The sequence below is a fragment of the Rhinolophus sinicus genome, chromosome 1 (assembly GCF_057876585.1).
Source record: "Rhinolophus sinicus isolate RSI-liver-muscle chromosome 1, RSI-T2T, whole genome shotgun sequence".
Lineage (NCBI taxonomy): Eukaryota > Metazoa > Chordata > Mammalia > Chiroptera > Rhinolophidae > Rhinolophus > Rhinolophus sinicus.
The window spans coordinates 37,166,454-37,192,649 of NC_142501.1; the positions used below are offsets into that span (position 1 = coordinate 37,166,454).

Below are 26,196 nucleotides of genomic sequence, written 5' to 3' on the forward strand. Positions count from 1 at the left end.
CTAGTACCATCAGCACCACTTGGGAACTTGTTAGAAAGGCAAATTCTCTACCCTGGAATCTCTGGAGGTGGGTTCCAGAAATCTGTACTTTAACAAGCATTCCCAGGTGATTCTGCTGCACACTAATGTTTGAGAGACATTGGGTTATATAATATAAAGGGAGATTATAAAAAAATACATTTTTCAGGCTTTAAAATCTTTTAAGAAAACTTCCTCAATATAAGGAGGCAACCTTAAAATTTGTAATATTATCTCAGGGTTTAAAATTTTATCAGAATATACCTTATGCTAATAATAAGAAATGAAAACATGCATATGCATAATAAATTAAATACTACTGCTATTCAGTGAATCAATAAGGATTAGAATCCAGATTTTCTCCCTGTTATTCAGCCAAATGCCCTGTCAGATAGGAGCTTCACTGACTGTTTATTATGCAGCTATCAATATTTTAGGCAATTTTCTCCCATCAAATGTTGTACCTGCTTACTACGTTTTGCATAAAACCACTGGCTTTTGTCATGACATCCTGAAAACTTCCTTTGGCAGCATCACAACTCTTGCAAAAGTTCTGAGGGAACACTTGGAGAAATTAAAGGTGGCTGTTTCACTTGACCGTGCAGAAAAACAGAGAGAGGAAGAAAGAGATTCGCAGAGTTGCAAGAGAGATTTATGAACACAGAGGAAAGAGAGTGTGAGTGTGTGTCAAAGGGGAATGGTGGTGTCCACGAAGATGAGGCAGATGGGGTGCTGATGGGGTGAAATGTCACAGGCTTAGCTTTAAGCACTAAGAACTATTACATGCACATACTAAGAACTGACTACCCAAAACAGTCAGCAAAGCAGGAGACCCACTGGAACTCATAATGCTCTCCTCTAGTCAAGGCAGCACACATGTCTGAAAGCCACAAAGTGCAAAGCCGAAGGACATAATAGAGTTTGACAGTTTCAAAGGTGATACAAATGTCATTTATAATTACCCTTTCATTCTGTTTCATTGTGTGACCAGTCTAATGGTATATTAATAAGAACCCACATGCTTAATACTTATACTGGTAGCTATGTAAATAATTTTGACCCATTACACATTATTTCATAATTTGATTCTTTTAATAATTTACTGAGCTACTGTACCAAATGCCTATTAGTTATGAAGAATACAAAAATTACAGTAGTTTCCTATTTTCTAATAATTATTTTTTATTTGACTGGATGCAAATTTAAAAACCGTAACTGTAAAATGGAGGTGGACAATTTATGATACGCATTTTCACAATTATGAATATATGTTATATAATACATGCCAAAGGTAAGACTTTTTCTACTTTGTTTTTTAGGAGGAATTTGAAAGCTTAGCATGATTAATCCATATTTTTACAAATAAAATATACATTGAAAATATAAATAAGGGGTGGCCGGTTAGCTCAGTTGGTTAAGAGCGCGGTGCTCTTAACAACAAGGTTGCCGGTTCGATCCCCACTTGGGCCACTGTGAGCTGTGCTCTCCACAACCAGATTGAAACAACTACTTGACTTGGAGGTGATGGGTCCTGGAAAAACTTAAAATAAATAAAATAAAATATTTTAAAATAAATAAAATGTTAAAATATATATAAATAAATAATTTACATATAAAAGGATGTAAGTAATTTTCAAGGTCAAGAAAACATTGGAAAAGACATCTCTATCAAATTCACCACCAAGCAGTGAGGAAAGCAATTTCCTTTTAATTACTTGTCCAATTGCTAAATGATGTTACCAGCTGAATCTCTTGAAAATAGCCTATTTCATATTTATTTCATTTATATACAAAGTGATAGTTAAGAATCTTATGCATCTGTTGAGTAGCTGCAAACTTGTATATGATATAAAACAAGCATTTAAGCTAATGTAAATCTGTAGGCTAAGGTAAGCAAGTTTTAACTAATAGAAGTATGTTATTTATATGTATAGAATTATAAAGATTCCAAATCATTTACTTAATCTTTAATACTATAAAGTAATGGATAACCTGAGAGAGGGAAGTATGGCTCAGAAACTTCCCAATGAACCCAGGGTTTCGGACTAAAGATACAATAATACTCATCATTTACATGACAACTTTAAACTTAAATTTAAAACGATGTTGATGAAATATAACTGCTAAAATTAAGGCCTAACCATATAACATAACCACATAAAGGTCAATATATATGCAATAAAATGAACTAATATGCATGTTTACTATTTTACACATGAGTTTAAAAATGAAGGTACACATTGGTTATTTGTGTGTTTTTTTGTGCTTCTCTGTTCTGTATACTATATAGCATTAAAAATTTCCTTCTTTAGGGGCCGGCCCGGTGGCTCAGGCGGTTAGAGCTCCATGCTCCTAACTCCGAAGGCTGCCAGTTCAATTCCCACATGGGCCAGTGGGCTCTCAACCACAAGGTTGCCAGTTCGATTCCTCAACTCCTGCAAGGGATGGTGGGCTCTGCCCCCTGCAACTAAGATTGAACACGGCACCTTGAGCTGAGCTGCCACTGAGCTCCCGGAGGGCTGAGTTGGTTGGAGCGTGTCCTCTCAACCACAAGGTTGCCGGTTCGACTCCCGCAAGGGATGGTAACTGGACCTGGAGCTGAGCTGCGCCCTCCACAACTAAGACTGAAACAACAACAACTTGAAGCTGAACAGAACCCTCCACAACTAAGATTGAAAGGACAACAACTTGCCTTGGAGAAAAGTCCTGGAAGTGCACACTGTTCCCCAATAAAGTCCTGTTCCCCTTCCCCAATAAAATATATATAAAAAGAAATTTTCCTTCTTTACACTAAAGAGTTGTTAATTTAGACTATTTTTTGAGAACAATACCAAGGGTTTGTGTACAATATGCCAGATATATAATAATTCATACAATAATGTGCAAGAGATTACTATTTTGTATTCAAATACTAGTTTTAGGAACCTATTTAAGTTATAAGTTTCCCTAATAAAGTATTTTCTAATCTTAGTTATCTGGGATAGAACGCAAAACAAGTACAATCCAAACAAATATAATAGTTCAGGCATGCTCCATTTACTTATAGCTACTATAACTTGTCTGAAAGCAAACATTTCACTTACTATCAGCTGGTAATCAAAGTACTAAAAATATTGTGGCATTCCTAATTAATTTGTATACCAGCCAATGAAAATCCCCCACACATATAATATATTAGATTAAGAAAATAAAATAATTTGATACAAATATTTAGCTTTAGATGCACTGAAGAAATCCCAATTGTTATCACGAATGCTGGATTATTCCATGTAAACTTAGCAAACACTGTAAAATATATTTCAGTTAGATGGTTTTCAAGTAATAAGTTTATTCAAGGAAAAACATGTTATGGTAACATAATTGTATAATATTCACAATTTTATAATGCACAACGACCAAATGCATTTTTTGATATGTTTGATTACTTATAGAAATCAAACAGAATTTATAAAAGAAAAATCATTCTCCAGAATCCTGGAGGGTTATTTCTCGCTTTCCAATCCTTAGCCTTCATTCATTCTTTGCTAAGTAGAGAACTAAAAAACTAGGGATGCCAGTATCCTAAGTAAATCTACTCCTGTCTTTCTATTTGCATTCTTAACAACTTGGAAATATACCTGCATGCAAGACCTTGGATCACAAGATGCACCAGGAAGAATGTGTGAAGGACTGTTCCCTCCAGCAGAAAAATTCCATCTCTATTTACATTTCTATTCATTCTCACTATCTAACTGATGATCTAGTTTATGCCATATGACAGTTGTCTCTAAATTGCACTTACCTAAAGTAGTATTGAAAAGCAAACATTTGTTTGGTAGTTAACAAATTTATAGCATTCTATGGCAATGGACGAGAACATATAAATGTATTCAATTATTGATTCACCTATTCTTTATTTATTAAATGAAATTTCAGCTGTTTATTAATGCCTGTTTTTGCATTAGAAAAACACAAATCACTTGACATCTAGGCAGGTGGCTTTGAGGCTTTGGGTTTGTGTGGTTAGTAACAAAAGAGCAAAGAAATGCACTTACTTTTCATTTGAGATCTAGGTGTACACATATGTGGAATTGCATCTTATTTACATGGAATTCTTTGAAGACACTTCGTCTATGCATTTAACATATTATTTCATTTATCAGTATATTTTGATTCTCTTATAGCCATATAGTGATTGAATTATATATATAATTTCAGGCTACTTCCTCTGCACAATTTGAAAACTATGCTTGTCCTCATATTTACCATAAACACTCATGTAAAGTAAGTATTAGGTTGGTGCCAAAGTAATTGCGGTTTAAAAGGTTAAAAATAATTGCAAAAACCGCAATTACTTTGGCACCAACTTAATAGCAATAATAACATATGGGGAAGAGTAAAAGCATTCATGAAACATTGTTGCAAAATTAATTATACTGCTGCTATTATCCTCTCTGATGAAATAATCATATTAAATTAGTAAGTAGGGAAGTTACGTGGCAGGCTGAATTGCATAATGGTCATTGCTGTCGCACCTCTCTTCCCTAGCTTGTGGTCACATTCATCTTTTTCCCTTTCTTCTTCTATCCCTATTGTTCACTGGGGGTGCCCTCTCTTACTTTTTCCACCCAAATAAGGCATTTCTTTCTATAGTTCAGTAGAGGTTTACAAGAGAGAAAAGCGAAACAAAACAGAAATATCATAAGGATCTCCAAAAAGATTGGCATGTCCCTGATCTTTCCTTCATGTAGAATTTAGATGAGAAAGGTTTACATTGATGTGCAAGAGTTAATCAAAGTAATATAAAACTAACTTTAATATCGTTATTATTTTTTAGCCCCTGAAGAATCAGAAATCCTGCTGATGTGGCCACCCCGACTCCATACTTAAGGAGCCGGTTCCTGTTACCTAAAAATCAAGTCCATCATCTCACAGAGCACGTAGTCCTGAAGCCCCTTTCATGAATACATGCTTGCTTTTGGACTTACAGATTGCAAGATGCCTTGCTAACCAGGCAGATAGAGCTCCAGGAATTTGTTGATAGGTATGCTTTTGCTGTCTTAATGCTACCATTAGACTTGATTACCATTTAAGTGCAAGTCTTAAGTTATTTAGCTGAAGGTAATATGTTCTAGCTTCCCATTTGGCTTCCTCATTTTGCCATTTTACACTTTTGCTTAACGTACACTTGTTTCTTTCAAAAGTGTGTGTTAGTACTGTAGTTGGGGGACATTTGCTTCAATGTGGTAATTACACATTGCTTTTACATTTAAATTGATGGTTCTTTTAATTTGAAGGTATTCAAATAGTATTCATCATTTAATTTGTTGTTTAAAATGACCCCTGTTCCTTCTCTGTTAATACTGTAATATTTTCCTTTTTCTGACTTCGTCGATTTAATGCCTCAGAACTGTAAATTATACCCACAAACACACACATATATATTTGAAAACAAATACAGAAGAATAAAGAGCATGGCTCTGGAACATCAATGATATTTCACATTCATTTTTTAATTTAACGAGTTGCTTTGAAATATCTAAAAAAAAAATAATGCCATTCTTTCTACACACACAGTTCTTCTGTGAGAGCCAGCCTCCAAGATGACCCCCCAATAATTCTTGCCTCCTGGTATTTGTGCCCTTATGTATTCCTTTCCCACAATGAATAGGGCGGGGGTACATAACTAATAGGATATTCCAGAAATGACAGTTTGACTCCTGATGCTAGGTCATAAAAGACACTGCAGCTTCTACCTTCCTCTTTCTTGGATCACTTGCTCTAGGCAAGGTTTCCCAACTTTGGCACTACGGCCATTTGGGGCTGAATAATTCCTTGTTGTGAGTGATTGTCCTGTGCAGTGGAGGTTGTTTAGCAGCATCCCCAGCCTCGCCCCCTAGATGCTTGTAGCACTCCTGCCCAAGTTTCAGTAATCCAAAATACCTGCAGACATTGCTAAATGTTTCCCAGGAGACAAAATCACCTCCAGGGGGGAGCTAGCTGCCATGTCATGAGGACACTCAAACAGCCTAGGAAGGTAGATGTCCACCTGGGCAGAACTAAGGCCTCCTGCCAACAACCAGCACTTACTTGTTAGGTATGTGAGTGAGGACCACTTTGGAAGTGGATATATAAGCACCAGTCAAGTTTTCAAATGACTGCAATCCTAGTTGACAATTTTATTGTAACCACGGGACACTCTTAGCCAAATACACTCAGGCAAGCTGCTCCCAGATTCCTGACCCACAGAAACTGTGGAAACAAATGTTTATTGTCTAAAGCCACTAAATTTGGGGGTATTTTGTTAGGCAGCGATAATTAATCCATCCTCTATGAAATAAGTGTAGCCAATATACACTTAAGTTCTTACATGATTCCAAAGCATTTTTTTACCATGAATTCATTTTGACTCCTGGAAAAATACTGGTTCCTCATTCTTTAACCATATATGTAAATACATTTCATGACTCCTCCTCAGTTTTACTTATTTACTTTGCAACTAGATGTCATTCCTTTTAACTTTTTCCTTTTCTTTTAATATTTCCTGTCCCTTATCTTTAGCATATCTAACTTAGCATTTAAGACTTTACTTTTAGATTAACTCTATGTAACCTGTATTGTTAAGTTTGAAAATGTTCTAAAAATATATATATTATATATATGTAACATATAAATATATAGATATTTACTTAGAAGAATGTCATATGAGAAGATCTTTGCTCACACTAATAAAAACACACCTATAGAAGTTCTGTAAATTTTCTGAACTATATTTGAAAAGGTGAAGAATGGGAGGAATATAACTGTCAGCAATAATATTTGCTGAGAATAGTATAAAATAGATAGTATTTCAGATTCAACTTAGTTTAATTTGTGGTCCCTAGACAGCTTCAAATTCCTAATAATAATGGTTATTTTGTCTTGTGGTGTTCCTTACATCTGGATAATTGCTATTATCTTTTTAAATGATTAACAGTTCTACCAAGAGGCTAAAAGAAAACACAATCAGTAAGATCTGATGTTAATACAATAGTTCCCCTTTATCCAAGGTTTTGCTTTCCTTAATTTCAGATACCTCTGCTCAGTCATGGTCTGAAAATATTGAATGGCAGATTCCAGAATTAAACAATTCCTAAGTTTGAAATTGCATGCCGTTCTGAGTAGCATAATGAAATCTTGTGCCATCCCATTCCTACTCTGTTCTGCCTAGGATGTGAATCATCCTTTTGTCTAGTGTTTGCCCACTGCATACACTACCTGCCCATTGGTCACTTGGTAGCTGTCTCTGTTATCAGGTCGTCTATTGCAGTATCACAGTGTTTGTGTCCAAGTAACCCTTATTTTACTTAATAATGGCCTCAAAGTGCAGGTATAGTGATGCTGACAATTCGGATATGCCAAAGAGAAGCCATAAAGTGTGTATATGTATGTATGTATGTATGTATGTATGTATGTATGTATGTATGTATGTATGTATAGGAAGAAACATAGTATATATAGGATTTGGTACTATCCACAGTTTCAGGCATCCACTGGGGGTCTTGGAACATACTCCCCGTGGATAAGTGGGGACTGCTGCGATCATACCAGCTCCTCTTACTAACTTCTAAATGTAAAGCTCCAAAAGCTTTTTAAAAATGTTTTAGAGAAATTAAAGAGTTGGTCACTCCGTGTACAAAAGTATAATTTTTTGGCACCACCTAATCAATCCTTAAATTCATAATTAAAAAGCATTTGTCACTGTTCCTTTCTTATTAGTTCCAGTTGAACTACGTAAAAAAATTAATCAAGACTACAAAATGATCAAATGATGGAATAGATTCACAAACAAAATAAAGCAGGAGCTCTCAGAGCAATACGGATTTACAAAACAGACTGTAAGAAAAAAAACAACAACACACTGATCAAATTCTATTATCAACTCTGTGTTGAGGATGGCACATCCACCTGTACCTGATATACAAAATGAGCACACCAACCTTTCTACCTGAACTTACAAAGGGAATGAATATCAAAAGGCAGTAGAACAATAAAAACAATACCAATACAAATGATTATAGACTCTGTGCCCCACTGGAGTCATATAAAGAAGAAGGAAATATATCACATGGAGGCCTAGTATTCAGGGGGAAAAACACTCATGGAAACATTAAAAGAATGAGTTGATCTTGAAACAAAAACAAACAAAATACTGTGGAAGACCCTCAGAGGCCTAAAAAAGTTTCTTTTAAAAAAATATCTATGATTCTTTCAGGAATTGAAGTTTCTCTAGATTCTGAGAAATGTTCAGTCTGGTTATAAGAAGATAAACCATCTTTAGATGGTCAACCTGGAAGAAAAGGGGAGAAGAAATAGAAGGCATGATCATACATAAGCCACTTATTAACTGTAATTAATTAAATTGAAGACCTCATTTACAATGCCCACATACATGTGTGTACAGGTTCTAATGGGCACAAATCCCCAATAGTTTGGCGAACCTGTTATGACTGACTATTTAATGATTAATGATGGTTTTGGAAGTTAACAAGTGTGTTGGTTTATATTTGGGAGACTTGAGTAAGTGCCAAATTGTCTAAGGCATACAAACTGGGGGAAGAATGTGTGTGTGTATGTGTGTGTGTGTGTGTGTGTGTGTCTGTCTGTGTGTGTCTGTGTGTGTAATAGATTTGAGGGTGGTTACATTCATACCACTGTATTTCACTTTATTACATTAGTTGTTTTCCTGAATTGTTGATGGCAAAATAATCAGATTTTAAATAGTTTAAGAAGACTACTCTTTAAGGAGATCTTCATGGAGGATCTGAGTATTCTCACCTTTTACAGGACAACTTTCATGAGGACAGGCATGAATATATTGTTTTTTATCACCCACATATGCCATGAATAATAAAAAGAAAAAAATACTAAACATAAACTACTAAATTTTAATCATAAACGTGAATTACTAAATTTTAATTAATGGGTAGTCAAGATTAATCAATGACTAACTCTTGGTAAACTTGGTAAGTTTTTCTATTGTTTTTCATAAAGCGTTTTAAAAATTTGTTACATCCACATACAATGCAAATGTCCTTTTGACTAGTGAATAACAAAACAAAAGCATATGCACTACCAGGATGTATCCCCCCACATTCATATCTCTTCAAATGAATTCTTCTCGCCAATTGAATTTCATAGTTCTTTCCAGTCTTCAGAGCATTGCTCCCTTTCCTTCTTTCTTTCCGCTTAGAGGTGAAGGCTTGAAATTCTGGGACTCAATTCTTTCTAGTCGGAGATGTCAGCTAACAGAGCCACTGTCAGAACTCCTTAGTGACAGACTTCCTATTAATTTAACGTGAAACTTTACTAGGTCAGTACATCCAAACTACAACTCTCTCACTCCATTTATTGCAGACGGAGAAAGAGGGGCAGTCATTGAAGATAAAAAGTCCAAAGATAAGTAAAAATAAAATTAAATGAAAAACTCACTTCTCACTCCCACTTGCTTTAACCCCGACTGAGTCTCACCCTTCAGAATAAAAGCAGTATTAGCGATTTTCCTTTCTGAATATAGATTTAGAAGAGTTGTCCCATTTGCCTTTTTCCCCCTCATGTAGTAGGTTTATTCTTTAATTAGTTACAAAAGCATCTTTTAGGCATTACTCCCAACAGTGTTAGCCATGGCAGAGAAGGAGTTTATATTTCATTTGGTGAAGCAGTATATAGACACTAAGTGAGAGAACAGTCTAAGGCCACGTAAATTGCTAGATATTTTAATATTTAAGAAAATACCATGTGATTAATCTAAAAGAGTCACGAAGGCAGTTCTTTTGAAAAAAGGTTGTCTTTAATTTAATCAGGATTATTTAGACTGAATTCTTTGTCACAAATGTGGTTGATTCACTAGTCTAGGATTGGTATTTAGATTTTGGATGTTACATATTTAATTGCAATTTTCAGAACTTTTCATAAGGTTACAATTTTTTTATTCTGTGGCTCCTCATACCACTTTTTTTGAAGAGTCTGAAAACACAAAAAAGTATCAAGGGCATGAGTTCTTGGGACATTAAGTCCTATAAAACTTGCCATTTGGGATTAGATAATTTTTGCTAGAAATAAACAGTATTTTCTCTTTTCCATGATATTCATCAAAAGCAATTATTTTCCAATTATTGTTGATTTAATGTGTGTGGTTTTTTTCTTTTTGCTTTTTTCCTTCCCTTATAATTAACCTATTAGAGTGAATAAAAGGAAAAATATAGATAGTATATATCTAATTGAATACAGGGATTATGGAATTTTTACCTGGGAACTTCTCCCTACTGCAAAAGAAATGCAGACTTTGTAATGCAGTTTTGTCATTAAGAGAGTTAGTTTCCAAAGAAGTAATGCTTGTAGGTCTATTCACATTTGGTTACATAAATATTTGCAAGGTGGGGGGAGTCAGTTAAATATTACAAAACATGTAAAAAACATTTAATAAGCTCAGTAACATAAAAAGTAATACATTTTAAAGTAATTTAAATATTTTTATATCTTTTGATTTTTAATGCTGATTTTCCAATACTATTCACTTTACTTCCTGAAATCTATATTTTACTTTAAAAGTTACAAAGCATCCTCATATATTTTGTTTTACTTTAGTCTCAGAGCAAGAGTATGAAAGTATTATTAATCCCACTTCCTAGATAAAGATACTGAGGTTAGAGATATTCAAAGATTTGCCAATAGTCCTAATTTTAGTAAGTTTGGGACTTGAACCCAAATTATGGGGGTATAAGCTTAGGCAACTTTTCAGAGCTGCTTCTCTATCTCAAGGCCAACAGGGGAAAGTATTGTTAAGCAATAATTTCTTTGAAAAATCCCACTAATCCCTGATTTCTTGTAATTTCTTCCTAATTCTAAATACATTTTTATACCCCATCATGATAGTAATCATGCAAGAGTTCAATTTGGGTAACATTACTCTAAGACCTTGCAAAATGTTTAAAATACCAAATCATAAAATATTTTAACAAAGTAGCTACAAGTAGATTCCAAATGCATTTATATATCTGAAGTATATATCAAAAGTGTAAATATTTCAAATAAATGCCATAAACATCAACACTATTATCTTAATGGCCCTACTTTGTTTCAACATAAAACACATGTCAATTTATCTATATCCAAATGATGTCCATTCCTTTCAAGAGGAACAAATATTGCAAGAAATGAAGGACAGGATGAAAAAGACCTTCAGCCCACCCACTGGCTTGACCGAAGGCAATGAATCCATGCCAGGTTTACTTCAAATGAGTTGTGTCAAAGGTTACCCACGGGCCATTTTATAGTGATTTATCGCTGATGTCTGAAAATATCCTTTTATTTTAATGATAACCTTACAATAGAGTCATTAAGGCACTCTTTGTCTTCATGGCAGTGACCAGGAGGGAGCTGATGTCTTAAAAGAATTCTAAGGGGTGATGACTATTTATATAGAATGTCAGTTAAGGCCAGTTTTTATGTTGTGCCTTGAAGACAAAGCATTTATTCCCCCAACATATTGAGGATGCTTAGCATGATTATATATTCTGCCTGTCATTGTTACAATATTAAATTCAAGGTGTAGGCCAAAGAAAATTCAATGAACATGAAAAGGCTTAGAATTGAGCATCATGTAAGAGTCTGATTTTAATTATAATGATCTCAAATTTGTATTAAAGTTCTCACAGAATAATGATTCTTAAGTGTCTATATTAAGCATGTCATGAAGCATGAGGAATTGCAAGATTGATTTATCAGATATTCATTCAAGAAATAGTCAATTAAAATAATTAATATGTAGTGAAACTCAGCTGTAATGTCTCATGTTTAATTTTTCCCAACCTATACCATTAAAAGAGTAATACATTTCACAATCTGGATGGCATAAAAGATTTTAAATAGCAACTGTGATGATATTATTACATAAGAATTTTGATCATATCTTTAGACTGAACTAAGGAGAAAGAATGAGGGCATTTACTTTAGATTTGATCTTGGTTTGAATGCTGCTTTGGGTCATTAGATTGCCAAACAAAATGAATCTACATTCTTGATTTTTGTACTAAGAAACGTGTGTGTGTGTGTGTGTGCGTGTGCGTGCGTGTGTGTGTATGTAGGTAAAATATTTCTCTGCCATATCTGAGCTAGATTGTTTAGCATAAAAGAGAAGCAGAGAAAAATAATCTTATAAAAATAAGAGAGGAAAACAAAATTTTTCCCTTCTGAAACTTTATTTGAACTGTCAATTAAACAATATAACAAAACCAACCAATATTACTATAATCCTATACCTTTCACTTAAGCATCCACTTAATTCTTTAGCATATGTAAGGGATGCTGTGCACTTGAAGATGTATTGATACTAAACAAACTCATTAGACTAATGTACAAACCAGAATGCCAATGAATTAATTTATACCTGACCAGAATATTGCTGAATTTTTTAAGGTAATCGTTTTCTAATTTCAAGATATCTGAAAAAGCAAATTGCAAAATCAGAATCAAGGCAAAAAAGAAGTAATTAGTGAGTGCTTTATTCAGACCATAGTAAGGATTGGTAAATTATCATACAGATAATATCTCTCCAATGAGCAGAATGCTCATATTTCCTGTATCAAGTATATCTCGCCTAGATTGACAGGATAAACAATGACAAATCTTACTTTTGTGTTCCATAATCTTACTGTGCACGTGGTCTTTCTACATAGTACACTAGCAATGATGGTTTCATTTTTCATAGGTACAATCATATGCAGCTCATGCTGCATTGAAATTATTGTCCAATAATCCAAACCACTGATCTTTGATATTTCCACCTAAGGAATCTCAAAGTCAGTCACATGTTTGAACATGATATCTTGGCTTACTTCCACAGATGATTTGCTGATTTGTTTATTTATCCTTTTACTAGAACTAGAGCAATAATTACATGTCAAGAATGATGCTTAGTGCTAAGGATAAATAAGATGTAATTCCTACCCTGAAGCGACTCAGAGTCATATAAGGAAAGAAAAGTACAATCAAGTGTTATAACGGTGCTATAACAGTACACTAGGAGTATGTATGTGTCCAGTGGGGTCACATATGATGGAATAGCCAGTTCTGTATACAGGTGATCTTATGAGAAGGTGCAAGGCAAGAAGCAAAGTGGAATGAAGAGGGCAAAAGCAACCCAGAGAGGTAGACTGGCACAAACATAGTCCAAAGGAGGTGAAACAACATGACATGAGAGGACGTGATTCTGTTTGGAGCACAAATCGCAGGCAGGATTAGGAGAAAATCAAAAGTAATAAATTAGGCTAGTGAGGTAGGTACAGCTAGATCACAGAATGCCATGGTACGGAGGTTAAACTTCATACTTTAGACCCTTCTATTGTTACATTTTTATTTTTCTTAAGTTCACTCCCAAACTTCTAGAGATCCATTACAGTCAACCTTATTTCTTTAAAATTCAGATGAAATCCAACACTCAACTCTTTCCTACCTATGTATCTTCAGACAGGCTATTTCATTCTCCTGCCAAAACCTTCAAAATGGCACATATTCTGGAATCCTTTCCTTATCCTATTTCTCCCCAGGTTGTGCTGGGAACTATTTTCCTTACCTCCATATTCTTCTTTGACCAGTACTTAGCCCATAGTATTTCAATTGTTTATTTGTTTGTCTTCCGCATTACACTGTACAAGGTATTGATTGTTGTTCTTTTTTATTTTATCAGTGTCTAGCATATTATAGCTGCTCAAAAGGTTTACTGAATAAACCTTAATAAATGTTGTTTGACATATTCTAAAAGTGACTCTAGAAGCCTCATCTATGAATAACATAGTCATCATGTGATTTTTTTAAAATTATATAAACCAGTTAAGAAACATATAGTTTTGTTTCAAGCAAAATGTAAAGTCTACTGATTGGAATGGCTTTTCTCAAAGGAAGACATTCTCTTCCTAGTAGAAGATATCTCATATAGGATAAATCATATTTTATTAACTGCATTTTAAATGAATATTGTTTTTTAAAAACAGGATTCAAATACATTTTGAAAGAATATTTTAAAACTTTTTAAAATATTTATTTTTGTCTCATTAAATTCCCAATGTTTTATTTCATATGCCCAGAATTACATAAAATAATATGGTTAGACCAAAGGCCCCAGCATTCACCTGACAGGAGTTAAAAACAACAACATATTACTGAAAATTTAAAAAATCCTCATATAGACATATTATCTTAAATCATGTTATATTAATACATGTTACTGCAAAAATAGACATATAGTGGAAACTATATCAGAAACAGTGATAACTAAATTTTAAATTTATATTAAGATCGAGTTGTATAATATAAACATTTAATCGCATAAACACTTATTAAGCGCATATTACAAGCCACTTAAAATTCAATGGATAAAGAAAGTGTATCTAATATGATCAATCTTATGGAATTGATCTTTCCTTCACTTTGTTTTTTTCAAGTCCATAAATTATAGTTTCAGATATAACAGATCAGAATTGTAGTTCACTCAAACTTCGTGAATGCTAATAGAGAAAAGACGAGCAAAACCAAATCCAACAAACATAACCAAGAGGTTCTCTTAAAATTGGATCAGAACCTTCATTTTTTAGATAAATGACAGCACTATTTGCATGAAAATTGGCACTAAAAATTCCATCATTTGACCCCAAATTCTTGTCTTGCCCTGTGTTTATACAGGGTTGACCTGAATATTGAGCTCCTGCTGACTTAAAATGAAACTTTGATCCTCAAAAGAGTTGCACAGAGAAGTACAGAAAACACAAATCTGTATCTATTTAAGGACATTCCTATTCTGGTCATAATGCTTTTATACATACTTCACAACTGCATTTTTTTCTTATGTTATTTTAAGTGCTACTGGAAATACCAGAAGAGAAAAAGTTTTGCAGTATTTCATCCTTTCTATTTTTGGTCTCAATTTCTTTTTCTCCTATTTATGAAATATCTACACTGCCAAAAGTCATCAAAATTGTGCAACAAACCATAACAGCTAAAATTATATAATAAAGTAGAAAAAAATAAGATTTGATGGTTATTGAAAGGCCCAATTTAAATGAAAGCCTCATACAGAATCTCAGTACTGATAATTGGACTTGCAAAGAACTACAATAGAGCTTTAATAAAAAAAAATGTTTTGTGGTTTTATTAAAAACATAAGGTTCTTAGTCTTTTTTGTTATTGGCAAACAATTTGGGAGAAAATAAAATTTTATCTATTTGAGTATATATATATTTTTCTTTATAATATTTTGGTTATGTAAAACCTGTAAAATGAAAATTCTGGTCTTTGTTTTCTCTAAATTTACAGATATTATCTTTCTCCTTTTGAAAACCAAAATAAAGGATTTTTTAAACTTTTGGGTTCTGAAAAAAATCATCCTATGGAATCTGCTAGTCCATAGTTGGAAGTACAAGTGCCAAAAGCTGAGGGATACTGCATTTGTAAGTCCTGCAGCTCACAAGGGGTAGTGCGTAGTTCTAAGAAGCATCCAATTATATTATCTTTGAGGCATCCAGGACTAGAAAAAGGGTACATTCTTCCCATGAGAATCTTATGATACTTTAGGATTCAGGTTAAGGGAAACTGCTCACTGTTCATGATATTTAGACAGTTGAATTTGGAGGCATGCTGCTTTCCAAGCAGCACCTGTTAAACAGGTTTTCAATATGCAATATTCTGAGCCATTAAGAATGTACTTTTCAAATATAATACTCATAAGATTAAAATTTCAATGAGCAAAATTCTTATTTCAGTATAGAAAAAAACGCAAATATGTTTTCAAGTAACAGAATTATAAAATTGTTCCCTATTTCCTAGAAAAAAGGAGCTATTCTATATTTTGAATGCTATTCTATATCTCCTATGTTCTCAAAGTTTAAGACACATGAGATAAGAAATATGTGCTTGCAAATTCCCCTGATTGTATTAAGCAGACCCTAAACAATAATCCACTGTCAATGTGAATTACATCATTCACTCTGCATCTGTTGAAGACTTTTTTTTTACATTTAATGCTAACCATCATACAATTTCTGGTCTCTATTTAAGAAAACATAATTAAGAATATGTGTTCTTCAGCTGATTTTTAGAGGGAATGAAAAACTCTATGAACTATGATGAACTTCATTGTCTTATAATTTTTTGGACAAGCACTAGATTAAAATAGTCCCCACTTCTTAAAATTAACAGTGCAATTAATACCACTTCCATACTGTATGTCCATGAAGAAATGTGAAAATAGGTATAACTAAAAAAAGCATCTCACTTTACAAAATATAACAGAATAGATATATCATAATGTTATATATAAACTCAATATCAGTAAAATAAATAGAATTTTAAGTGCATTATGAATGATGCACAAATCCCATTAGTTAGTAAATGTAGTTAAGATTGAAATAAAAAATATTTTTCTTTTAAAAAATGAATATACATGCTTAAATAAATTATATAATGGTTTTTTAACCAACAAAATAATCACAACAGTTATGGAAGTTTCACAGAAACGTTATATGAGTTTTGTTTTATTTTGTTTTTTTAAGTAGTGGCATTGTATATTTATATGACAAGAGAAGAGGAAGGAGGGGAGGGGGTAGAGAGAGAGATGGAAGAAAGGGGGGGGAGAGGGAGAGAGAGAGAGAGAGAGAGAGAGAGAGAGAGAGAGAGAGAGAGAGAGATTCATTTTGAAAGAAAGTTGTCTTCTCAGAAAGTCTCAATTCAGGAGACTGCCAGTTCATCCCAATGATAAAAATGATGCTATTCATTATTTAAAAACTACTCTCTTCTAGTTGTTTTAAGATTGGAGCACATTTTTCACTGATTTCTATAATATACTACTTAAAAATCTGCTGTACTCGGCAGATCTGTTGAAATCACACTGAGTTTTAAAGTTTTGGGTAAAATAAAAAAAATATATATATATATATATATCAAAAGCAAAAATCAGTTTAATTAGAAATTAGGGTCTCTTAAGTGGCTTGTTAACCTGCTCAAAAGACATTAAGTAGAATAAGAGTTCCAAAACTCTTATGAGCACTAGTAAATAGCAATTATATTTTTTTCAGGTGACAATGTTTAAATCAATACTCAGGTGTTAGTGTTAGTATGAAAATATCCAAAAACAACAAAAGAACAAGACAAACAAATGAGAAACAGAAACTCATAGACACAGACAATAGTTTAGTGGTTGCCAGAGGGTAAGGGGGGCGGGGGGTGGGGGGTGGGAGATGAGGGTAAGGGGGATCGAATATATGGTGATGGAAGGAGAACTGACTCTGGGTGATGAACACAATGGGATTTATAGATGATGTAATACAGAGTTGTACACCTGAAATCTATGTAATTTTACTAACAATTGTCACCCCAATAAATTTAATAAAATAAAATTAAAAAAAAAAAAAAGTAAAAAAAATATATATATATATCACTCCCAAAACTCAACCTTTTAATTTGCTTCTTATAGGCAGTGACAGATCCTATCAATTGTGTGTGTTTTCTTAGGCTATTATGCTACTGAAATAACCCTGATAAAGAAAGTGAATGTGAAAAGAACCCAGGAAATATTCTCTGTTAAATCTATACTCCTGGCACTTAGTGGCTGCCCTTAAAAAGCTGTATATGATTGTCTCTTTTTGTCCATATCCCATTACAAATTTGTGCTCTATGAGGGCTCATCTACACTGTTCACCAGTATCCTCAGGTCCAAGGACTCTGACCACCACATTATAGGAAATTAACAGATATTTGCTGAATGAAATTGTCTTGTCTCTCCAATGGCAAGGTCCAGGATATGTCTTTAGGGCTCAAATTGCACAGTGTTTCTAGGAAAGTATTGTAGAGAAACTTAAAATATTAATTGATCCAACTTATGGATAAAATAAAAAAAAATTTCCTTTGCCTCAAAGAAATAATACCCCGAGAAAGTAAGACAATAAGTAGGTATTTACAACAGTTTACTAAGTGGTATAACTAATGAAAAATACATTATTTCTCTTTAAAAATGAATACACTTAGAATATAATTCAAACTCCTTAACATGAAAAAGTCCTACATGGTCTGGTCTGTTTCATTCCCCACCTCATTTCTAATTCTCTCTTATGTTCACTACTTTCTAGCTGCCCCAGCCTATTTTCTAAACCTTGAGTTTGTCAACCTCACTCACATATTAGGGTCTCTGCAGTTGCTGTTCCTCCTGTTTGGAATATCTTTTCCTCTGCCCTTTGTAGGTACTTTCCTTTTCATGATTCAGAGAAGTCCGCGGAGAGGGCTTCCCTGATAGCTCTGTCTCAGAAAGGACCCCTCACTAGTCCCCAGGCACTCTATCTTTTACCATGTGTTACTTTCTTCATAGCATTTACCAATATATGAAAGGATCTCTTCGTCCAGTTGCTTATAGTTTGCCTCTTCCCCTTAACCTGCAAAATCTTGAGAGAACAAACTGTTATGTTCTCAGATGTAGTAGCTGTACTTCTTTTGCCTTGAACTGAACTTGGCACATGCTAGCCATAAATCAAGATGTGTTGAATCAATGAGTGGTAAATGCAAGCAAAGGGGGCTACAGAACACTAAAAGGGACAGTCCTTTGAAGAATGAGAAAATAACAGACCTAAGAGAAACCAATTCTACGTGCTATTGTTTGAGTTCCTGGTGAAGCCACAGTTGAATTCAGAATAACTTAAAAAAATGTGAATGAATACATTTCCTTTTTGTTTAATCCAGTTGAGCTTGATTGTCTTATCACTTGCAACGGAAAGAGCACTACCAAATATAATTGCCATTCATGGGGCCACAAGTTGAAATACTGGAAGTGGATTACATTTCTATTTAAATAAGAATATTGTGACATGAGAGTTGCTCTGAATACAATAATGCCCCCTCATGGACTGGTAGACTTCCTCTCATTGTAGGAGTCTAAGCAGAGGCAAGGTGACCCCGTGACTGGTTATTATGTGTTAGACTAAATACTTTCTGGGTTTCATTCTTACTTAAGCCTCCATAATTCTATAAACAAAATAGCTGGTGCATTTTGTTAAATGCATGAAACTTTTGAATACTTTTGATTTTGAACTTGTTTATCTCTACCTTAGAATGTTACATCTCTTTATTTTTTGACTCTTACGTCTATATGTTTAATTACTGTATTTTTTTCTACCCACTGTCCACTATCCAAAGCATTAGTAAACTACTTTGTTCTCTCTCAAGAAAAATCTATTCATGATGAAATCTATCAAATAAATATGCATATATACTATTTTCATAACCTAAATATGACACTATTGTAATTTTAACAACAAATCTACACTGTCAAGTGTTTCTGAAAGAGACCATTTAAATTCTTCTTACTTTATGAATAAGAAAGAATGTTTAAACAGAATATATTTAATTAAACAAATAGAGACTCAAAGTTGAGGTTTAGAGTAGCCCTCCATCATGTCACTTCTCAATCCTCTGCTCAAACAGTTTCAAGCTAGGTCGGGGATAAAGGGGTGAAAAAAGGTCAAAAATCAGTAGCTCAGTTGAGGCTCTGATCAATAATTTAGGATAGGAAATAAAATATTTTAATTAATTTGAAGTATGCTTTAGGAAGCTAAAATGATAAATGATTCCCTGAAAGATAACAGAAGTGTGCTTTTGCTTTCTCATTCTCTGACGTATTAATTCTCTGACATCATGTGACAAGGAGAAAATTCTGAGATGTCCTAAATTAAATTACAGCAGGCCTGAGGGTGGAAGGAAGAGACAAGCGAGGTTAATGAGTTAACAGCTGGGGGCACAAACCAACAAAAGTCTGATAACATCCCCAAATGTATGTTGAAACTTGGACTTAACTTCCAGGTGATTATTTTTGCAATTTTCTAGAGACAACAGCGAATAGCTGACCACCTGGTGCTGCTACCCTATGATGTTGCCAGACTGTTGCCCACAACCAATCCAAAAGAGCAAACACTTCTTCCTTAGGTGCTATGCACCTATCCATCCCACAACGATCCCCGCTTCATCTTCTCCCACCCTCTATCTACAGCCAATGCAAATTCTTTCAAAGCAACTTACATCTTCCTTCCAGACACTGTTTGTATAAAAGAGCCCTGTCAACCCCAGGATGTGGACCACATGTCTTCTCCGTGAAGCTGCTGCTGGTGGTTTATACCACATTCCCCGGGACCTAGTCTTTTTCTGGCTAGCATCGGTCCCGATAAACATTTTCTTTTAGAAAAGCGTTGGCCGTGCAAGTTTTTGTTCAACACATGTTTAGCCATGATATTCACTCCTGTAATAGGAAGATCTTTTCATATTGTTCTTTTTTTCTTCCTTATACTATTTAGGTGTTAACTGTCTGGTTTTAGAATTAAAATGCTTTAATTGCATGGTGAATCTGTTTCAGCTTGGACCTATTTTAGAGGGCCACTGACACTTAGAAAATGTGACTGTGTGGCTCTTCCTGGGTCTGTACATGCTCCCATCTTCTTGGTTCGCATTGTTCAAACACTTTGACCTGGCTCATGAGAGCGGGCTGCTATGTTCAAGACAAAAATCAGTACCCTGGGAAGCATAGGCCGGGCCAACTGAATTCAGGACATTACCTAACTCCCTCTGTATATTTCACCTTTTTAAAAAATGTCAATAATATGACTACTCTATCTCTCTGTTTTATCATTTTTGGTTTTATGTTACAAAGTGACGAACCCCCTGCTTCCTAGGTCATAAGAATATATCATTGAATGGCCTATTTGTATATTTAATACCACTGCCCGCAGAAAAGCCTCTGTTTAAGTACCTAGCTGTTTGCAAGTCCTGTCAACTGAATTCAGACACAAAGGAAAGAAGGAGGCTCATCACAGGAGTTCTGTTGATAACACTTCATTTAACATATTTCAGTTTGGCAACATGGGACTACAAAAAGAAAACTATTTGATTTAAAATGACAGGGAGACTATGTTATACCCACAGTAAATAGGTCCCACCCTGGAAATTATGATAATGATAACGGGCCACATTTACAGTTTAACACTATGGGGTGATTCTTCTCAAATGAATTCACCTCTTGTGTATGACACAGGCATATCACATCTCTAAGGCTCACAACATAGTTATTTTACAGATATTGAAATACGACAGCGAGAGGAGTGTTCAACAGCTATTCAACAAAGCACAAAGCAGCTGTACAGAGCAAGGTATTAGGGAGATTCTAGCATTTAATTGATATACCAGACAGTGTTTAACGCATAAGAATAGAAAATGGCCAATTTGTATGTAGTTATGATTAGCTCAGACTAACATCCCTTTCTCTGGAGTTTTAGGAGAAATGAAAGCTAAAATATATCAGGTCCAATAGTTTCAGGATGGATCAGTGATTTTATTTGAGCTTACATATATAGATGGATGGCAGCTGCTCTTTTATTAATAGTATTTAAGCATTGTGGATTACTTAAAAATACTACATTTCTATCCCTGTGTGGTGAGTAATAAATGTGTGAGATTTTGACCTGGAAGGCTCTAAGAACAAGTCAAATGCAGTATTTAAGGGACTTCTACATTTTGGAAATTACATCTTAGCAGCTACTACTACTCAAAAATTTTCACGGCCAGATAAAATGTGGAAAACACTACACGAAGTTATAGTTACATTGAGCAGTGCTTTTTGAACTTTTCATCATGGAACTACTCCTGTGGAGGCCTTAGCACTTCTCTGTTGCAAAATTATGAAATCTCTTTGATGTCTTGTGCTTTATCTTGAAAGGACGCTTTCGTCAAATATTAAAAACAGTGTTTTTATAGTTAGCGTGGGTGGTGGTTTGACTGAGCTGTGGTTACGCTGCATGTGCACGTTTTGTGTTCAGCCTCACCCTCCCCTTGGTACTATATAGAACACTGTCTCAAAGCTAGGAAAAAAAGCTTTATTTCCCAAATCTCCTGTTAGAACTCATTTTCAATTAAGATGAATCAGGATTATCCTCTGATTTCTCATCCAACATATTGCTAAGTAATCTTGTGTGTATGTGAACCACAGTTTGTGACTCATACTATTAAACTACAAAGTTCTACCCTGCAGATCAGTGTGTGTTGACATAATGCTTACTTGAGAGCATGAAACTATGTGACTGGTACCATCACAGCTAAAAATAGGGACCCTGATAGGAGTCATTGGCGCTTCTAACATCACTAACACAAGCACGTGGCTACCAAAGCAGAAGATATCTTCATTACTGTGCCTCTGAAAGAGGATCAGATGAAAATAGAGCTCCACTTCTTGCTTCTGAATTCAAAGCAATATTTCCAAGGATATTGCAGCTGAAGAATCTGATTCTGTCTGGTAAGCTGGCCAGAACTGTTTCTGGCTTGTTGCAAAAATATTTCTTTTTCTTGTCATAACTCCCAGGTGCTACTGCTGAGCAAATGGGAACATCACAGCCAGAAGTACTTGAAAAGAACCCAAAAAATTGATTCAGACAATCTATGTGCTCCTGTCATTGATAGAGCCACAACTGGATCAGGGGTATGACTAGGGTCAGAGCAAGGTTAAAAGAAAAGCACCCAGGAATTCTGCCTTATCATCAGCTTTTCAAACTAACTACTCTTGGTTACTGCAGGCGATATATAAGTTCTCATTAGATACCAAGAGACACTTACTAGTATTTACAAGTTGCCCTTGTATTTTTCCCAAGAGATGGCTACTTTTGCAAAGGAAAAACACTTAAAATATGAAGTTCAGGTGGTTCGTACCTCTATCACATATGAAGACTTCCTGATAACATGGGATGATAAGCCTATTTATTACCAACAATTGTGTGAGCTATGTGTGAAACTGCGTAAAAACGCTCTCTTCCCAAAAGAACTAATTTAAGGCTGATTTTAATTCTATTATTAAAAAATATCTTATGCTGACAAAACTAATGTTATCAAAGAGATCAATTACGATCACAAGGCAAAGGCAATCGAGGTTCTTAAAAGACTGCAGCAAATGATACAGAAAACCATTTAAATAAAGAAATATGTGGTACAGAAATGAAAGTCACTGAATGTATTGTGTCCATACTGTGGCAGAATCATAAACAATAAACAAATTAAGAAATATAAGCAGATTCAAAGCAACAATATTGTATATGAGATTCAAGGACCAATATCGCTAAACAATACCATAATTAAATAATTTTCCTCAATAGGAGAAGTAGAATTATTTCTAAAATTTCCTTTAAACACAATTTCTTGGGCACAAAAGTTCAAGATTTCATACTTTCATTCAACATTATTTACCAATATTTAGCCATAAACACAGCTGTGAGGACACATATCAGCTACTAGAATATCTCTGAAGACTCTGAAGAATTAAATATATTTCCTTTTTCTGGTCAATGAAAAAGAGATAGTACTGGAGAGAATTGACAGAATAAAAAATTAAATAACTGCTGATGAGACACGTGTACATGTATTAAGATTTTATGTAACAGCTGAGAAACTTTAAAAATCTGCTGATGATCTGAATTTCGAATCTTTGGCAAAACAGATTATGTAAAAAAAAAAAAAAGCACTTTTCTTGGCTTGTGCCTAATACAATCAAAGCATTAAAAAAAAAAAGAAAGAAAGAAAAGTTAACCAATGACAATATGTCAGGCATTAATGAAAACAGTTCACAAACAATAAGTTCAAGGACATACTCATGTATAACTCAATAAGCAACTCTATCCGTATTCTCCGATGCAGATTTTGAAGAGACCAGATTCCTTTTCATGTTTTCACATTTACTGAACACAATTCCCGTGTGCAGTTTTTAGAGGTTCACTGTGAGTCCTCTAAAGGTTTCTTTATCATTTAATATTATAAATAATTATGTTCCTAGGAGGCAGTTCAAAGCTCAGTACAGCACCCCTACAATACCACAGGCAGGTCAGCTGACCTTTCTCCAATTCTCCTCTCTCTGGTGCTGAGGACAGACAAAGTGATATGTCTGTCATACGCCATTACCATTAGAACAGAATCTTGTTCTTTTATTACAACTGAACTCCGCCAGATTTCTCAGCAGGAATGCTAAGTGAAATCAATGTCTTGGATTTCCAGGCTGAGCTTGGAGGTCACAGCCACTCTATCATTTCTCAGCATTATCCTTTCTCTCGCGCGCACACACTCCCCAAGCCTCCAACTGGCACACAGCAGATTGAAAACAGCATGCATCAGAGGACTCATGCTGTACAATTTTACAGTCTTTTGGAGCCCCCTCCTTTTGATTCTCCCCTTCCGTTTTTTGCAAATTGCAAATAAGTTTTGTTTGTGTCCTTCTCTAGAGTTGTGAGGCAAAGGCAAAGGCACACCTAGGAAGAAGGGCAGGCGATAAAACCCAGGGAACATGGTTGAGTTTTGACAGCTGCCAATAAGATCATTTTCCTTACATCATCACATGGATGTGGCTTATGATTCCATTGTTTCAAACAATGCATGTACTTTCAAGGTAAACCATCAATTTGGTTTATGCCACATAAGTATGCAGACAGCACACAGCCATTTAATAAAATAATTCTGTAACATAGCAATATAGACATGAAAATTCATTAATAAAGCACACAGAAAATACCCCCATGATACTAAGAATTAATCATATCAAATAAAAATATTATAATAAATGACAGTCATTATATATAAGTTAAATAACTTTGTGAGGTCAAAATATTTATTACACTATGTACAAATGTCAATTCCAGGCTGCAAAAAACTAAATTTGTGCTTTGTAATGGGTCTTCTTTGTTTACTGTTGGTTTTACTATTTTGGCTATGTTCTTCCTTAAAATGACAATAGTAATATTTATTGGTCTGGTTGTTTTTAACCCACTAAACTTTACTGCTGAGCTAAAACACAAGCACATTTAAGACATTTTTTTCTGACAATAAGAGAAGTTGTAGACAGCATGCACGAGGACACTGAGCCAAGAAAGAACATATTTCATCAAATTATTGTTGTTACTTAAAAAGGAGCACTTTACCCGTTGTTAAATTTTTATGTATTTTATAATAATTGCAGATCGAAGGATATGCAACTTCCACAGTTTTATTAAACTTCGTATGACAGAAGATTCATGAGGGCTAATTTTCAAACAGTAACTGAACTTTATAAATATATTTGCTAAATTATGTGTAATCATAGCAAAATAAACACAGTCCACTTTTTCATTAGTACTAAATAAACAGAGGTATATGAAACCATAAAATGTGGCAGAATTCTAATATTACTTAAATAATCAGTCTTTGTACCTAGTCTATGGGGTTCTGTCAATGTTTAGAACCATATAGTGCATAAAGAAATGCCCCAATCTTGGCAAAGCAAACCTTCAGTTACTTTGACATTTGCCATGTTTACCTAAGAAAGTATCACTGTAGCAACTGCTCCATAAATACCTGGATGGATGAATGAGTGAATGAATGAATGCATGATGTTAACTAACATCAAAAGCTTCATGATTAAGTGATTTGGGGAGAAGACATTAATGCTAATTTTTAAAAAATTATACATAAGTAAGAAAATGAAATGTTCTAATGTAAAGCATCATTATAAAGCAGGAGGTAAAATCACGTTAATAAATCAAGGAAAAAAACAGAGACCAATACCTCACAGAGTTATTTGTATGTGACAATGACTGTGCCACTACAGCTATTTATTTTATTCAAAGTTAGCCTGTACATGTAATATATTAAAACAGCTGGTCCATGGAGACACCAAAATATCACTGCTTTAAAATCAAATCTTATTAAATAAATGTTATAATTATTACCAAGCTTTAAAAATGTATATTCTGCTATCATTATAAAGAAAAGCCGACCAGGCCTTAGGTATATATTATGCACATAACATGCAAGGTCCATTACACAGCTGAATGAGATCTTAGAAATGGTGTATGTATATTTCCTAATGTCACAGTAGTGTGTACAATATTTTGCACTATACATTTGCTCATATTGCTGGCGCATCAGGTTCTAAGGTCCTTGTCCAGGTCAAGTTATACTTCCAAATATATTTATCTCTTAATAGCACAGCAAAGGACTTTGGAGTTTTGAGAAGATAAAGGCTGGAGTGCACTTTCCCAACTGATCCTTTCTCTTTCCCAATTTTCTCTCTGGATTAATACGGTAACTGTGAAAAGCATCTGCCAGGGCACTGGAGGATTTAAACATTTC

General features: G+C 34.3%; 1 protein-coding gene across 21 annotated transcripts in view; it reads right to left on the minus strand.

The window, feature by feature from the left end:
• SOX5 (SRY-box transcription factor 5) overlaps nt 1–26,196 on the minus strand; it is a 946,176-nt gene that overhangs the window by 47,203 nt on the left and 872,777 nt on the right. The gene's annotated exons all lie outside the window — the stretch shown is intronic.